Source organism: Triticum aestivum, chromosome 2D, assembly GCF_018294505.1.
Source record: "Triticum aestivum cultivar Chinese Spring chromosome 2D, IWGSC CS RefSeq v2.1, whole genome shotgun sequence".
Taxonomy (NCBI): Eukaryota; Viridiplantae; Streptophyta; class Magnoliopsida; order Poales; family Poaceae; genus Triticum; species Triticum aestivum.
In genome coordinates this window covers 347,097,993-347,116,467 of record NC_057799.1, presented here as the reverse complement: position 1 = coordinate 347,116,467, position 18,475 = coordinate 347,097,993, and the positions used below count along the sequence as shown (strand labels likewise).

Genomic DNA, 18,475 nt, shown 5'->3' with positions numbered 1-18,475 from the left:
ACTCTGCATAGTTACTATCGAGTGCCGAGGGTAATACCTCGTAACACACTCCTGATGATAAATCTGTAGTGTAGCTATTCGATCGTGGTCAACCAGGGTGATCCTCCTTCACCATTCCTGATACGGCTGTGTCATGCAACACCTCAAGTGTGAACCTCGAGGGTGGTTCCTCATATGTTCACCTTGATGATTACATCGAGTGGAATCCATCGAGGGTGATGCCTCGGATTCCCCCTTGATGTCATGGACACATGGTTACCTGAACTTTACTTGAGACCATTGTGGAAGTCGGGTCGGCCCTGAAGGGTACCTGTGAGTTGATGTGAAAGTCGGGCGGGCCCGTAGAGCACCCGTGAGTTTTCTACGTGGCATGGCCGGGCATTCTAGGCCCTTGTCGTAAGTCCATGAGACGGGGCGACGGGGTCACATTATCGCGAGTCTTTGCTCGTCTCCGCGAGGCCCCAATGCACTAACAGGTTTGGGTATTTGTTCTGAGTTGGCCTCTGGCCTTTACGCACTAACCACCACGTGAGAATAGTTATGGGCCTCGACGTCGCAGTATCAGTCGAAGCTTTGTCAAACGTCCACTTCAGCATTGCGGCACAGCCTGGTCGGCGCCCCAGTGGAGGTGGCCTGTATCACCCTGCACGCAATGACCAAGAGTGCAACGGGCGATGGGCCCAAGACCCCGGAGTGCTTAGGATGTAGACCGGCGGGGACCTCTCTGCTCAGCCTAGGTAGGGCTGCGACGTGTTGATCTTTTGAGGCCGGGCATTGACTCAGAAAGTGTGTCCGGCCAGAGTAATCAAGTGTGTTGGGTAATGTGGTGCACCCCTGCAGGGAAGTTATCTATTCGAATACTTGCGAGTACTTTGGATGAGTACTCATAGTTGCTTTGCTACCCCTTCCCCCCCCCCCTTCTTCCTTTTTTCTGGTTGTTGCAACCAGATGGTGGATCCCTGGAGCCAGTGCCACCGCCGACGAATACTACTACATGGAGGCCGCCGAAGACTAGGAGTAGTTAGGAGGTCCCAGGCAGGAGGCCTTGCCTCTTCGATCGTTGATGTTTGTGCTATCCTTCTTAAGGCAAAACTTGTTTAACTTATGTTTATACTCAGATATTGTTGCTTCCGCTGACTCTTGTGTATCGAACTTTTGTATTCGAGCCCTTGAGGCCCCTGGCTCGTAATATAAAGCTTGTATTATTTTAATTTGTGTCTAGAGTTATGTTGTGATATCTTCCCGTGAGTCCCTGATCTTGATCATACACATTTGCGTGTATGATTGAATCGGGGGCGTCACAAGTTGGTATCAGAGCCGACTGCTTGTAGGATCCCCCTTTCCAACTCTTTGGCCGAAGTTGAGTCTAGTTTTTGAAAACTATTTTACTAACATGGCTGTGTGGCTTACGGGCCCACGTCACCATTGGATGGTATTAGGATCTTTTATTCCTCGACTATACTCACTACAAAAAAATACACTTCCCTGATGATACGTGTTTGTCACAGTAGGTCACTTTTTTGTCATGCATGTACATCCATGACGATTTTATGATAGAATCAAGATAGTCGTACCTGTGCTGTCGTAGAAGTGTTCCATGACATTACCAAAATTATCATCACGGAAGTGTCCACTTCCATGACGATAAATCGCACGCCATAGAAGTGCTTCGTCAAGGGTGACTGACACGTGGCATTGACTGTAACGGGTCGCCATTAAGCTATCGGGTCCGGTTTTGGATCTGATAACCCGTTAACAGCCCGGACCAATGGGGATTTTCCACGTGTAAAATTCTCATTGGCCGGAGGAAACACGTGTTTGATCACCGTTGGGACAGATGTCATCAACTCATTGGACAGGAGGAACCTATGATATGTCGACACGTGGCACGACCCAACAGAGGCCCATTCCGGTGAAAAGGCCGGCCCAGCTAAAGGCCCACCATGTTTTTCAAACACTAGTGGGCTGGCCCGTTAACAACCTGCCATGTTTTGGGTCAAATTGAGGCCCATACCAGATCAGGCCCGTTCACAGTCTGTCGTGTTTTGGGCCAAATTACGGCCCATATCGGATCAGGCCCGTTAACATGCCACTGTTCTTTTGGGCCCATTCTAAGACAGGTTTGTATTTCAGCCTATTAAATGCACGTTTACCAGTTCGGCCCGATAATAGTTTCGGCCTGTTAGCGGCCCGTGGTGCATCTGGGACGTTGTCGGCCCGGTTTAACTTTAGGCCATTTAACAGCCCATGCAGAAACTGGGCTATTTCTTGTCCGAAGTAACTTTAGGCCTCTTAACGGCCCATAGTCTTCGTGGATAAATTTCAGCCCAACTGGCCTATCGGCTTGTTAGTGGCCTGTGTAACAGTTGGGCCTAATTACAGCCCGCGTTGAATCCGGCCTGCTTACAGCCCATCTGATAATGGCTCATGACACTTTTGGGCCTATGGCCCGCGTGGATACCGGCCTGCTTAAAGCCCATAATTTTATTGGGCCAAACAGGCCCGAGATATATTTTGGCCTGTTAACTGCTCGTCCTATTTGGGCCAAACATGGGCCTTAGGCATTTTCGGCCTGTATTGGCCCGTGAATTTTTCGGCCCAACGCTAGCCCAATCTAGGTTTTAGCCTGTTAAAAGCCCATGGTATTCTCTGGCACAGCTGGCTAGAAATTTACTCGGCCTGTTAAAGGCAGGAAACTACGATAGGTTTAGACCTGCTAATGGCCCAAGATGATTATAGGCCCATGTTTTGGCCCATATGAGTAACGAGCCGGCCGGAAGACCGACAACACTAAGATCCACTGAACCTTCTGGCCTAAATTACAGCATACCGACCAAAGAATAAACCTAGACTATACAATAAAGAAATTACGACATATTACATCCACTGGGAATCAAAGTTCGCTACCGGTGATAATAAAGAGCAACATGACCGCGGAACACATACGCTGGCCATCAAAGGTCGCCACCAGTGCATATAAACGCGCCAAAAAAAGAATATACAAAACTGAGAGCACTTCAGAAGGCACTAGGCCTGGCCAGGACGGGCCTCGCAAGCAGCCTAACAAGCTGATGAGACCTCAGTTGTGTCAACGATACATGCTCCATCCCTAGCTGTATGGCAGCATAGTGCACAAGGCAGTCCTCTGACATCTTCATTGCATCTTTGACTTCAAGTCAGAGCTGAGCTGAAGCAAGCCTTTCCGCTTTAAGTTGAGACTGAAGAAGTCGAACTGATTGAGGCAGTGACTGCACAGAGGTTGTCTCACACCTGCTGGTGAATAGCTTTAACTCACTGTCTTCATCAAGACAAGACCTTGGGGTCATCTCGCTGTCCTCAATATGGTTTGGCTCACTATCTTCCCTAAAGTTCTGCCTGGCATAAGAGATACGACTCTGAAAGAGAAACAAGGAGACACGTAACAGGTTTCACAATTATATAAGCAAATAAATGAATCTGTTCTGCATAAGGAACATGTTTTTACAACTACAATTTAAAACTGGTAGTTGTTGCAAACATCCAATCAGATGTAAACAGCAAGTAAACAGCAATGGAGGAAATGATGCCTATCCAAATCTATACTAGAACAAAGTTTGAAGGCTTGAGAAGGATGAACTTACATTACATGTTAACACGGGCTGGAGAAAGCCCTTCTCCATGTTGATGGAAGGATAATTCAATATATTCCCCAAAGAAATTCTTTATAAGCGTTGCCATTATTCTACATTTTGTAAACAGTAAATATAGATCAAATAATATTGAAAGAAACAGAGCATAATGAAGCTCAGATGCAAACTGATGATACATAATCAAATAGCAATTAATTAAGTACAGGGTTACAAGGCAAAAGGTGCTGACAAAAGGAATGCAGACATCAACATGTGCAATGGCATTGGCTTTATTCAACACTAGATGACCCGTTGCGCCCATGGCGCAAAGGCCAAATGTAAGCCAATTGATGTAAGAGTATGCATTAACATATTGTTGTTCAAAATGAATAGCTCATATACTATATGCAGTAAGTACATAAGATTGAAAATGATACACCAAGTCATGTAGGAAAGTACCCTTGTGATCTTTTCAAATTGGATAAATAATCATGCAGAGGCCTTTGGATATGCACTTGAAGGAGCATATATTTCCTTTATCATGGTTGTTTCAAAAGCATGCGATAGAGCAGTCTAAGTAGCGGATAATCGATAGCTAAATGCACAACACTGTCTTAGGGGATTACAGAAGATCAAAAAGGAGGATAAACATAGATGTCTTTGTAGGCATTTATACTAATACTATGTTATATAGCAAGGGGCTCCTGCAGCTTGCTTATATTGAGTAGACAATCAGGCGCAATCCCTTGGAAGTGCATTTAAAGCCGAAAGCATATGCTTGCCCTTCGTTCATGTGGGTCCGACGAAAGAAGTCGCTCCAGCCTTTAGTGATGGTGGCCCTTTTGTCAACTCCCTTGATAAAGCGGACCGTGACGGTGGTTGTTCCGTCTCCAGTTGTGATTGGAAGTTCACCGTGGTCAGCATTCATGTGTGGGAAAAGGGAACCCGTAGAAAAGTGGACATTAAAGTACTGAAAACAATTGTAAAGGTTAGTCACTATCATTTTATACCATGCAATATGAAACAAAACAGAATAATTGCAAAGGATTACCATTCTTTTGCCTTGTGTTGCAAATGTTTCTGTCATGTGGCACACATAGTAGTTATTAGGCGTGGTGGTGCTGCGGATGATCTTTCGCAGTGCACGAACATTATGTTGTAGAGCCTAACTGTGTTGCCCCACACAACGTAACGTGGTGACTAAACTCATCTAAGTAGTGCTTGCAAGGCTCACCTATGTTAAATTGCGCAAAATTATACTTTTCAGTAGCTGTTGCGAGAGCTGATGGAATGGGAAGAGTAATGTAGTTCTTACCACGGAGAATGGACTTTCCAGGCTTTAGATGGATTTTCTTGCCTTTGAACTTTTGGATTAAGCTTGCTTTGCGTGGGCGATGAATATACTCGTGTCGCTTATTGTGCTTCCGACATAGTGGTTCGTCTGTGTTGAATAGGTAAGGAGATCATTGTAAAAGGTTGCAACAGCAGATAGAGGATAACATAAACAAACAGAGGGGCTAATTAGCTTGTGTGTATTAGTGAAAGGCAGAAAATGGTATCCATCCTATATGGTAAGCTAGAAGTAGTAAGCAGTGCTTGCACATGTAACAACAAATAAATACAACATTAATGAATAGCAAACAGAAGATCTATTGGACCCTGAAAGAAGTTTGTTTTATTACATACTTGATCAACTTGCATGTGTAAGTGATACAAAAAACTATTCAAACAGCATGCATCAGCGAAGAAGAAGAAACATTCTTTGCAATATAAACAATTATAAATACGTTTTTCAGAATTACCATGGGTAATTTGGCCACCGCTGGTATCATTGGCTGTGTCTACCTCCTCTTGTTTAACAGCAGCCATCTGGAAAGAAGTAATAGAATAATTAAGCTGATATATTAGACCATGGTATTATTTGTGATGATTAACAGTGATGCACATAGACTTAACAGGACATTAGTAGTAAAAGGCGGTCATTATATTTAATAAATAATCCTAGCCCTCAAAAATCTGATTTCTTTATGTGGGAGGGGAAGCATATCGCTCAATGCCAGTGGGTGAAATCGACGGCATCCCATCGAACCCAGTAGAGGGCAGATCTCTCTCGCCTCATTTTCAAGGTATGGCGGATGAAGATCTCATGGCTCTTGGCCATGTGAGTGCTCTTCATTGACTTGAAGATTGGATGGGATAGTGCTTGTGAGCATCATATTAAGAACCAGAGACATGGCAAAAATTATGGTGATTTCATATGTTAATAAACCGGAAAAAGTAGCAAGATGAGTCTGAAAAACAAATCTCTTGACAGTGCTCTCTGGCAAGCGTTGCAGAGATCGGGAAAACTCTGTCATAGTCTCTATAACAACATCTCCTGTAGGCTGGGCGTAACATACAGACTTTTGGAGCTACACTGTCTTTGAGCATAGCATCTAAAAATAGTGCTTGATGGAAGATGTACAGGATCTATTTGGAAATTTTGAGATGATATTGTAAGTGTTAGGTTATCTCTCATAAAAATAACTATATAAGTATTAGATAAATTGATTTGCCTCTTTATCGATTCTGTAAGAGAAATCTTGGCTCGTCTGTATGAATCTAATGCAGTTGTTGGATCCTACCTTATAAATCTGGCAGTTGGAACGCGTATGCAGAAGGGAAGAGGTGGCTTGTTCGTTGGTGAGTCCTTGAGGCAGGCGTGCCGTGAGCGAATACGTCGGTAGCACGCCGTGACGACGGACAGCGGCGCTACTTCGGAGCGGCTTCTTGGCCATGGCTCCAGGAGCCGGTCGATGCCAGGTCAGTCACTGTCGATGCAGATGGGGAAGGTGGTCCGGCGGTGGATCTGGATAAGGAATCTGGAGCGGCTGAGTTTAATGGGAGCTGCGGTCTCCTTCTAAAAAGGGTCAGGCGAAGATTTCTATGGGCTGGTGATGGGCTGTGAAAATTTTCGAAAGCCACTGTATTAAGCAGGCCAGTCTATTTTACAGAAACTTGTTTAGTTGATGGAGAGCGTTTTTTGCGGCTACAAAAGCCAGAACCACATTATTTATTATTTTTGCGGGGCAGAACCACATTATTATGTTTGTTAATGAAAAAAATATTTCTGTGCAGGCGTTGCACAGAGATTTAGTAGTACACATTTTTTCTGTTGGCATAAAAAAATGTATACCATAGTCAGGGGGCTATATGATTGGTTGTCTATGGTAGACAGAAGGGCGACAAAATGTTTTGTGAAGGAAAATAAGAATGTGATTTTTATGAAGGCTAATCTCGATGGAGAAAACAGTGGCATCTGAAAATTGTTTTTTCCTTTTTTACCAATAGGGCTGCATATTTTGTAAGCATCTATAAATTCCAATGGATTACTTTTGGCTTGTTGCACGACATAGGGAGTATATCGAACAGGTGTGTATGATTGATATTAGAGTCATGGTGGCTTGTGTTACAATAAGCAAGCAGGGAAAAAGAATGAATTAGAAATAACAAGCCTCGGTAAAAGTTGTTGTTTTGTAGATCAGAAACAAAGGCGCCATAAAATGATTTAAGTGTTGCCAAATGGGTCCTCTTCATGTAATAAGCATGTAATATTGCAGAACTATAATATAGTCTTCTTAAACTAAATTGTGACAAATTCTTACTCTGGCACACTTGAGGTAGTCACCACGAGCATAAATGCTTTCACCATCAAACAGTCTCTTATCCATTGGTTTTACGACTCTTGTCAAACTGCATTCGCACGACATCTATGTGAGGTTCACACATTCAAAAATATGGCCAACTTGTAATTCTATGGTCTGCAATACTGCAAAATCAGATAAATGTTTTGGAATGGCTAAAGAGTAAAGATAACACACAAAAAATAGTGACTTTGGGCCAACAAAGCAGAAGCACATGATTACTGATTTGGTGTCGGCTTACTTCTTAAAGCACAAAATAGCATGGCTACACAACCTTGCTTTGAGGAAAGTGAGCATAACAGCTACCCATTAAACGCGGTTATGAAGGAAAAAGGACAACCTAACCATAATTGCATAACGAATTATTTTGCAGCAGAAACAACATCATGTTGGCCAACCTGAAAGAAAGGACTCACCTTTAATGAAGAAGGAAGCCGAACACACCCACATTATAACAGCAACAAGAGAATTTCCAAGAATTTCTGGACTACAAAAATTCATAGAAACTCCATTATGTGGGACAAACTCACATTGGCGAGCTTGGTGAGCAATTACACAGGGACACGATTAAGCAAGCAAACTCAAGACCTGGTTCTAACAATTGCCAACCGTGAAATAATACAATTAGTGAGTGAAATATTACATGCTAAGCAAGCAAACTCAAGAAACTGATTCTAACCAGTTAACTGTAGACAAGTAGTCTAGAATTCATGTGACATGTGGTGTTCTCTGAATAACTATAAAAACAGAGGAAACAATAGAAGATGGTAAGAAATAATTTTATGTTGCAGAAATAAGAATACTTAATGAAGCATTGGGGCATAAGAATACATAAATGAGTCAATAGTTAACTCATTAGCAAGATCTGCACTTCAATCCAAAAGTAAGAGTTGTCTATTGCTGATCACTTGCTACACTGATGAAACATTCATCAGAATATTATCACTCACTAACCGGCAAACTAGCACACACAAAACACACATCATGCATGAGGTAATGGCTCTATGGGCATTGACATCACCGATCCATACCTGCACACGAATTGATGAACAAAGGTGAGGGCACACATGGCTAGCATGGTAGGAGGAAGCATTGGCAGGGAAGGCAAGAGCTGCAACCAAGGGAACCATAGAGAATATCAGTGGCAGGCACAACAAATGGAAGAAATTAAATAAGCTAATTCTTTTAGCGTTCAGCAGAACTGTACAAAGAACCGAATGCCACCACAAATTGAACCTAACAAGCCCACCATATTAGCATATACAATAATCAGGCGTCATTGCAACTTTCATTTAGGGGAATCTAAAATAGAGAAATAAATATACCAATGGACATGGAACATCCTGTTGTGCTTGATTGCATTTTCAAATCACCGTGTTGATCTTAAATTATTTCAGAAGATAAGAACAGAGGCATAGGCATCACAAAATATTTGAATGATTGGGGTGTAGAGAAATTTGGGATGCTACATCATTGTTCAGGTTTACTTAGAAACCGAAGGATATCTCTCCCTACCAAATCCAGCAAGAAGTTTAGTGCGGATGCACCAAACGCCATGAATCGGATCCTAGTCCAGCATAAACTTGTCATTCAACAAGAGCAAATCGAAGAAGCGGCCTAGAGGAATTACTCACCGGCATGGTACTTCTTGACCGACAGCATCACCATGCACTGTCATGCCATCCCCAGCTTACGCATTTTGCATAGCATCATCTTTAAACAAATTTAACCTGCAGAGAATAACTTTTGTTGATCGATAGGTAAGAGTAGTGCTAAAATGTTCATGGGAAATCCTCTTTTGAGTTGTACAAATGGTGAGACATTATTAAAGACACAAAGAATAGCATTAAGTATACAAGCGTGACAAATGGCACCAAACTCTCGAGGTTTTCAATATCTGCTGAAATTGGGGTATTGGAGGAAAAACCCAGTTCTCACATAATTTTCAATTGCAGACAAAGAAACCTTGACTGGACCGAGACTCATACAATTCTGTGCTAACATTCAGTTCTGCAAAATTAACATATACCGAGACTTGTTCAAGCTCCTAAACAAATAGCTATATTATAGATGGTGTCCAAATTCAACAAAAGGCGCGTTCAGCCATGCCTACTATCAAGACCTGGCCACTTAAATCTAAAGCAACATGACAGTTTTATCTACGACCAGAGAAGGGCGCAGGGGACAAGCTCCAGCTGCCTATGCAACCTCATACTCATGGTGTGAGGTTATGGAAATCGAGGGATGTGCCGCTGTTGGCCAATGTCATCATCGGTGTTGGAACCAACCCCCACCCAAACCCTAGCTGCAAATAAGGAATACAGTAGAAAGACATGAATTAGAGGGAGGAGCTCATGTGACCATGGGAAGACGAGGAAGCGAGGAAGAAAGAGCTCACCTGTGCCGAGCATCCCCTCCTCGACTGTGGGCTTTCCTCGGCCTCCTCAACCAGGGGCTGTCCTTGAGCTTTCCCGATCATCTTCATTAACTGTCATATTCAACATACCCTGAAGTTGACTAATCAACAGGAGTGAAACGAAGAACAAAAAGAAACTAAGAGAGGGTTCCTACAGATTATGCCATATACAAAACTACATCATTGGAGTGCTCGCCTCGAAGCTCCTTCATTGGGAACATCTCCGGAAGTAAAGCCCCATTTCCATATAACCAATCTGATACTTAGATCAACCATCACCACCACAATTTTTTCTGTAGGTATAAACAAGAAAAAATACAGAGAAGAAAAATGAGCATGTATCATGTATGGCCTACAGGTATGAACAAGAACAATGAGCTGATTAGTACGAAAGGAAAGAAGCGGAAGGAAGAGGACCATGGACACGAACTGTTGTTGCGAAGCACGAAGTCGCCCCTTCCCCCTCCTCTGGTGGCGCTTGGCCCATCACCAGTCTTGCTGCTCCTTCCCTCGCCCGCCAGACCCCCGCCGGCCGCCACCATCGCCTGCATCCAGGCCGCCAACAGCAGCCTTGACCCGCCCCCCACCCTCAGCTCACTCCGGAGGCGTCGTCCTCGCCCGCGAGGAGGAGGATGCAGGGGAGCCCGTCCCGTTGCGCCAATGGCGCAAAGGGCGAGAGCGAACCATGGAAGAAAAGAATATTTAGAGACCAGTCATTAAATCTTTGAAGCAAGGAAGTAGATATTTATGTATGATAGCGTTATCTATTACATTAAAGGTAGGTTCATAGGCCAAAAGAAAGGCTTGAGATTAGTTTATGATAAGCAAAGTTACATGGAGAGAGATGCATCAAAGTCAGTACAACGCATAGTGTTCATAGCTGCGTTTAGTATGCATACCAGACTGCCTAAGAGTAAGCCTATGCCTACGGTGATCACTCATAGTTGTAGCCATCACCCATCTCATTAACAAAATCCACACCACAACTTGAGTCTGAGCTTGGATCATATGGGTATATACCTTTCTGCTGCAGTGAGAGACATGCCGCGCTTGTAATGCTTTGAAGTTCAACCACGACATCATGAATCTCCAGAAGAGCATGTCTGTCATTGAAGAAGCAGTAGGTAGCTCCAGCATGATAATGGATTTCGTTTGGTGCAACACACACTTCATCCACATACTCGCACCCTTCCCTAGTCATCTGTTTGATGGTCTTCTTGTGCTTCTTAATTTCTTTTCCTTTTTCGAGTAGCTTGTTTGTGATGCTTGCATATGCCTTTTTTTTTCTTCTTGCAGATGCTCATAGTTGAAATCAAGAAGCACCTTGTGCTCTCTCCGTTCCATGAACCTGAGGGCTCGAACAGCCGCGTGATTGATCGATAACACCCCATCCTGATTCATCGATAACACCCCATCCTTACATACGGATCTGACAGCGCAATTCGTTCTGCTGAAATGCAGAAATGCTCCTTTGTGGGGTAAAACTCAACTACCGACACATATCCACCCTCCTCAAGCCTACGTACGAAGTAGACTGGTTTAGGGAGCTCGAGCTTTTCAAATTGCCTCAGCTAGAAACTTGTTGGATAGCTCAACCAGCCCAATGAGGATCACTTTGAAAGAAGATAAATCCAAAGGTTAGGCACAAGCTGTAAATGGAGTGTATATTAAGAATGATTACCAACAAAGTTTTAGCACCGTTAAGAATCTAATAACCCCTGAGAAAACTGATGACATGAGATTACAAGATAATCAATATAACCATAGAGACATGAAATCACATGGATTCAGGTATACAATGGTACCTACGGGTATAGGAAATCAAACATATTTTGATAGCGGAAGTAAATCGCAAGAATTAACTTTGTGGATTGTAAGCATGGAATGAAATAACTGTACATACATTTTAGTAAGCAATCGATAAGGAATCAAGGTTAGGAAATTATCTACTCTAATCTGATTGCGCAAATATAATTTCCGTCGGCACACACCAGAAGACTTGCGTATGGCAAGTGAATTTCGGCAAGACAGGTAATCATAAGCATAGTTAAAACCAGAACGAAAAGAGTGAATTCCGTCGGCACACACCAGAGCTTATGTCGATTTCATCTTATTGCACAATTTCAGGTCGACTGGCTCCAATAGGCGTGAGCACCAGGTGTCAATCCCGAAGTGGTCTCCGCCGCCGGCTGAGTCGGTCAAGGTCAATGTTGATGCTGCGATTTTTGCCCAGACTAAACGCATGGGCATTGGTGTTGTGATCCGAAATCATCTAGGTCTGGTGCTGGCAGCAAGCAGAGGGTTTATTCATCATGTTGATAATCCGGAGCTGGGTGAAGCTATTGCAATGCGCCATGCGTTGTTTTTTGCTGAAGATTCCAGTTTCCAGAAAATCCTTGTGGAGACAGATTGTGCCAGTTTGATCAACAAAATTAAGAGTAAAGTGGATGACAGGTCTCACACAGGTGCTGTAGTTTTTGATATTAAGAGTAGGGCTCCAAGGTTCTTATCCTGTTGTTTTACTCATGTTAGTCGAAGTTGTAATGAGGCAGCACATGTTCTAGCAAAGTCTGCTGAACATGATGAAGGGTCATGCTGGTTTAATGTATCTCCTGAAGTTATCAGGAATATAGTTTGTACTGAACAGTTCTGAAATGTATGAATGAGGCTGCCCATTATCTCTCAAAAAAAAAGAGTGGATCTAAAACATAGAAGGTTGCCCCGGGGAGCAAGGCAGAATGTGTAGGAGATCGTGGTCTACTTCATTGAAGAAGAAAGCAGATCAAAGACCTAAGAACAGAAAGAATGGTCAACCAAACTGGAAAGAGAATGAGAGAGAGATCTGCTGCGACCACTATTTGGGTGTTGCTTAATCATTTTATCTTCTCACTGTTGTTGTCTTTTGAATCAGAAACTGTTTGAATATACAAGGATCCAAATAAAAATGCAACTAATACCCAAAGAGGCATTTTGGGAAATTCATTTAGTTCCATTGGAACTAAATACTTCGAGTAAGGTCTCAAGTTTGAATTTCACTGGAAATTCAAACAAGATCAACCCAAAATAATCAATGCATCCTTTCTTATTTGTTTTCTTTTGAATCGGAAACTGTCGGAAGCTTTTCTGAGTAATGCAGAGGCCCGGCCACTTGTTGATGATCCTGTAAGATGTGTTGGAGTCCCACAAGAATCAAATGCCTCAGGGATCTCCTCGACTGGACAGTGGGAAACGGGTATATACATTTGTATTTCTCCAGCAATGCCACAACAAAGAGCAATTGTTGTTCTTGGACTAATATGCAAATAAGATCAACATCAAATGCAATGGCCCAAGTCTACTCACGATTAATGTGAAAAGGACAAATAATAAGAATAATGAATGGACAAGATAATCTCCTTACAACATATGGATACAATAAAGCGAGGATCCTATATCATACTACATATATTTGATGGATTGCGTCCTTTTCAACACCTTTTCATGTAATACAACATGATACATTACAATGTAATTTATTTTATACGTTCATAAGAAAGTGATTAAAAAGTAGTTCATTAGCACAAAACAGAATTAAAAATATAGTTCAGTCTCTCAAAAAACTAATCAAATACTTTCCACCTAGGCCCTACCAAAAATTTCACCCTTTGTCAAACGGTTGTCACTCTAAAATTTGAAAAGAAGCTAAAGCACATAACATAAAAGGTTGGTCATCTATTGCAATGCCACAACAGAAATCAAACTCGACTTTCTATTTTCTGCCACACACCGGGTAAGCAATTCACCAAGCACGCACAGAACAAAAAGGGCGAACGTAAACAAAGTCTCGTTGTATATACATATTAGCCACATGATACAAGTTCACTGATAGATCAAGAAAACATCAACAACACACCCTACTGTGAGGAAAAGCTCCCACAGATTGCTGACTATTAGATAACAATTTATTTACAACATGTTAACATGTAAAGTGAATATAATTATAGATCTTGATCTTATAGAACCAAAACCAACAAAGAACATTTCATAGTTATCAGATCAAATTGTTCCTCGGTGAGTATAGACTCACTTACACTGACATAGAATGTCAATTTATATTGTGGAGTCCACTCATCATAAGTTTACCTTGTCTGGATGTGCAAACATTGATTTTTGTTTTAGAGTCCGGTGGATAACAATGCAGGGATATAGAACAAGATTTATTCTCAGAATACAACAAATGGAAGCGACATGGTTAGAACCTAGAACTCCGTTCTTCGGAATCTGCAAATGAAAATTCAGTTGGAAACTGCAGTAGTTCAATGAAAACTATGGACGCCCTTACCCTCCCATTAATTATGTAATGCAGCCTCCATTGGGTACACTCAATTATTATAATAACCGTTACCCTCCCGCAGATCATGATCAGGCACTCGCTGCTTCAGAAAACAAGAGCATATTTAGTAAGGCATATGAAATCACTGCTATAGAATCGGCAAATGACAGTTTAGTTGGAAACTACGGTACCACGATCAAAATTATGGATGCCCTTACCCTACTGCGACTAAGACACACTCAGTTGTCAAAATCAGTCACCCTCCAGCATATCAAGATTAGGTACAAAAGCATATTTTCTCAAGAAACGACATATTGACATAATTATAAGAAAGAGGAATCAACAGAGTAGCAGTAAGGTGCCAACCTCGCCAAATTTAGTCACTGTATTAGCTTGAATATGAATTCCAGCTGGCACCATATCATTGACCTTGCAGGAAGCAACATAAATGCACTGAACAGTTGCAAATTCAGAGTTAAGAGTGTTTTCATGACGGAAAATATGGTTGTGACTGAAGATGGTAAAAAATGGTAAACTAATCTATCTTCGCCTTCCAGTTTGTAGGAACTAAGATCATACACAAACCTGTATACAGTACCAATGTAACTTGTCAAGGGGTAAAAATCAAACTGCTATTCTCCAGAGTTGAACTGAACTAAATACAAAATAAGGCATTGCAACGAACTTGTGGTGGAAAACCTACACATTAATTCATCTTGGCAAAAGAAAGTAGTCGAGGGGAAAATAATAAAATTATGACTAATACGTCACAATGCTTGATTGGAGTTTAACCCGAAAAAGAAAACAAGCTAGGAAGATCATAGATGCACCATAAGAATTCCAAACAAGCACTGCAAATAACCATGGGTGTTCAAGAGAGAGAGGGGGAAGAGAGACATAGGGTTCACCTTGTTCTTCTTTACCTAAATATTCCTCAATATTCTTTCTTTGCTCCTTTTCGTCAGATTTGCAAACAACTGGGAAAACACAACAGCTGTTCGGTCGAACTGTGTCTTCCTGAGCAGACCTCGACTGCGCGAACTAACAACAATGTTGTACTACGTTCACATGGTCCACTTCTCTCCTTTGTAGTGCATGCCATAAAAACCGATCCTTCCACTGTAGATGCCAGAGTAATTAAATTATAATTTTTCATTTCTATTCCCTGACAAAAGTGTAACAGAACAGCTATGTTTGGTAAGCAGTATCATATACTTCGTCTAAAAAAGGGTATAACATATACAAGGGCATATATCGAATGAATATGAGTGTGTAAGATATTATACAGCGTCGCAAAGAGTGTCGATAGCATTGTCAAATTTGCCGAGGTCCATGATCAGATCATCAAGAACATTTAGTATGCTATTTTCTGTACAATCCATTTCTACTCTGCATGCACACGCACATGTGGTTTTAGATAATGGAGGAGTGACATTGTTCTTCCATGCATGTTATGTTGATCACAGAACCAAATTTTAGGACAAGAATAGAAGCTAGCTAGTCAGTACTTTCAGTAGTATCATTCATTTATTTATTTTCCTTGTTGAGGAAAACCTGTTTTTCTTTCTTTAGAAAACAATCGACAAGACAGGGAACAAAGAAATCTTCTGAACCAAACCTGGCTAGACTGTGGTGGTGCTCACATGTGTGGTAATTTAGAAATGAAAACAAGCTAGGAAGATCATAGATGCACCATAAGAAGAAACAAGAATTGCAAACAACCATGGCTGTACATGAGAGAGAGGGGGAAGAGAGAGAGGGAGTTCACCTTGTTCTTCTTCACCAAAACTCTTCCTCAATATTCTTCCTTTTCTCTTCTTTGTCGGATTTGCACACAGCTGGGAGAAACCCATAAATTGATATATACAAATCAGATTATTGGTAAAAGGGGAAGATGTACTATTAAAAAAAGAATTAATTCCCCCTTAAACAAAAATGCCATCCTAGGATAAGAAAGAAGAAAACCAACTAACATGTCTAGCAGTCTAGAAACAGGGAGTCCGGGGAATCGTTGATATGTCAGCATGAGTTGATCAAGGAGTGGTAAAAATCAAAATAAATAAGGGCACGTACAGACTAATTTCTTCTTGTATCTATCTTTCCCTTAAAAAAATGCAGTTCAGAGATGACCTTGGCTCGTTGGAGCTCCGGAGCAGCCGTGAACTCACAGCCATCGGCAGCAGATGAGGAGGTCTCTGTAGAGGAGAGGAGACCATGGCATCTGGAAAGGACAGATGAGGCGGCAATGGCGGTGTCGACCCTTGCAAGGCCGCAGATGGTTGCTTGTTCGTGACGGAGCGGTCAGCTCACAGAACAGAGCCCCCACTCCAACCACTGGATGTCCTAGACTGAAACGAATGGCACACCCAATGAGGCTAAGCGAGGGTGGAGAGGCAAGGAAGTTGAGAGATGGAGAGACAACACAAAAGATGATACCTGCCCAGTAGCAGCACCATCCCATCCATTGGCTGCGTGTGCATTGCTCCTCACCGCATTTCACCTGAAACGCTTGAGGAGGAGGTCGCCAAAGGAGAGGGGGCACCAGATCCACAGAACACCACCCTCATTGGACGTGACCGCCCCATGCTGCAAGCCACCACCCACCCTCGTCTCCCTTCTCCTCGATCTCCCATTCCCTTATGTGATGCGCCATCGTCGATCTATCCTCCCTTGCTCAAGAATTTGGGCGCGGGCCTGGGATGGGGCTCCCCGAGGTCCAGCGTCCCATGGCCGGCGGCGCCGCCTCACCAGGCACGGCCTGCGCCTTCACCCTGTCTCGGGACTCCTCCCTCTTCCCAACAGCTCGAGCCAACAGCGACGGGCCGGTCGGGTTCGCCCACGAAGCGTGTGGCCACGATGGCCTGCACGCGAGCGATGGGAAGGCGGGGAGGAGGAAGAGGCGAGGCGGTGGAGGAGTAGCAGCCGGCGGCGGGGCTCCGAGGGCGCAGAAGAAGGAGGAGGAGGAGGAGGTGGGAGGGAGCGGCGGCGGGTGAGGGAGGAAGGAGCGAGGGACGTGGGGCTGTGGATTGGGGCTAGGGTTCGATGCCGTTTTCGTCCCTCGCGCGGTGCGGTGTTTTTTGCGCTCGCGTGGTGCGCTGCGCCCCCAGGCGCGGGCGCGGTGCGGTGGTCTTTTTCGCCTCGCGTGGTGCCGTGCACTCGAGCCATCAGTTGTATGTTTGATTTTGGTAAGAGTAAATGTAGACATGATAATTTGAAGAAAGTGAAGAGCAGGGCAGATAAGATGCAGAGTAATGCTAGACAATCTACTATCTCGCGATACAAGTACAGTAATACCACCACTGTCTGTTATTACTTGTCGCTCAAATGGATGTATCTAGCATTATTAAGTTCTAAATACATCCAATTGATCAACAATTAATTCGATACAGAGGGAGTACATGACAACAGGTACTTACATGAGCAATCCAAAACTTCATAACCATTATGTTAATTCTACATGTATCTAAGAGTAAATATAGATCTTATAATTTCAAGCAAAGGAAGGATAAAGAAGTGAACATTTACAGTGATGCTACATAATCAAACAGCAATGAGTGTAAGTATGCTGACAAAGGGCAAAAGATACTAACAAGAGCAATGCAGAGCTCAGTATTGTTGTGAGATCCTATGATACTTTGAGTAAGGAGATTCATCTGAAATTAGTTTTCATACAAGAGAGAAGGTAGGGCACATGCAGAAATTTAGGAGTTCAAATTTTGAATTGATATCATAGACAGTACCTGATGCTGGGCTCTCAGCATTTCTAATAGGGGTTTGGCCAGTGGAGTATGGGTAAAGTGTGGTATAGTTGGGCCTGTGTTTTCTGTGGCTGCTCATCTATCTGATTTAACAAGTATCACTACCTTTTCCAAATACCTAGTTTGTACTCCTTAAGGATCTGCACTCACCCTTTTCCTTTTGGACATCTATTACAAAAGAACAACATTTGACTGGAAAAACATAGTATGACGACACATGGAATAGGTACAGAAAATGGATAGGTGTGGCATATACTCATATATGATGCTTAAACTAAGCAGATGGTATAACAAAGTAGAAGTAGTGCAAGAGGTCAGATGCAAAGTATGTGCGATCTATACAACCTTGCCAAGTTAGAGCAAGCACCTTGATGGGTGAATAAGATAGGCCATCCTCCACCATGCCAAGTTTGTTAGCCAGTGGATTGTTCCGCAATATTCCTCTCGTGCGTCCATTCTCATATTAATTTTTATAATGTTCAATACCTGACATGCATGAAAACATAAAAACAAGTGAGATTATCTTTCTAATGCAGAAGTGATTCTAATCCAATACTGCCCCCTGTAAACCCCTTTGTGCTATCTATGCAATTCTTCTGAGAGATGCCATGCATGCTGTAATTTGGTGTGTGCATTAATATAATGTGGCCTACTACTCAAAATATGAGAGCTCCAGAAGTGATGATACTTCGCAGATG

General features: G+C 42.7%; 1 long non-coding RNA gene across 29 annotated transcripts; it reads right to left on the bottom strand.

Moving 5' to 3' along the window:
* Positions 1 to 3,380: 3,380 nt before the first annotated feature.
* LOC123053081 (uncharacterized) lies at positions 3,381 to 17,096 on the bottom strand. Of its 29 annotated transcripts, none has more exons than XR_006425388.1 (19): positions 16,456 to 17,096; positions 16,150 to 16,367; positions 15,788 to 15,857; positions 14,928 to 15,138; positions 14,386 to 14,472; positions 10,125 to 14,119; positions 9,863 to 10,000; positions 9,690 to 9,779; positions 9,500 to 9,596; positions 8,926 to 9,021; positions 8,323 to 8,402; positions 7,971 to 8,028; positions 7,708 to 7,885; positions 7,253 to 7,340; positions 5,411 to 5,477; positions 4,924 to 5,049; positions 4,660 to 4,842; positions 3,621 to 4,578; positions 3,381 to 3,395 (listed from the first exon to the last, which is right to left on the bottom strand). It is a non-coding gene; the product is annotated as an uncharacterized lncRNA (long non-coding RNA). The 29 variants fall into 29 exon arrangements; XR_006425379.1 differs by lacking the exon at positions 7,971 to 8,028 and having other exon boundaries at positions 7,708 to 7,778; positions 8,926 to 9,596; positions 10,125 to 11,356; ... (1 more) ...; positions 14,029 to 14,119; positions 16,456 to 17,087; XR_006425378.1 differs by lacking the exon at positions 7,971 to 8,028 and having other exon boundaries at positions 7,708 to 7,778; positions 8,926 to 9,596; positions 10,125 to 11,320; ... (1 more) ...; positions 14,029 to 14,119; positions 16,456 to 17,087.
* Between the last annotated feature and the right edge of the window lie 1,379 nt (positions 17,097 to 18,475).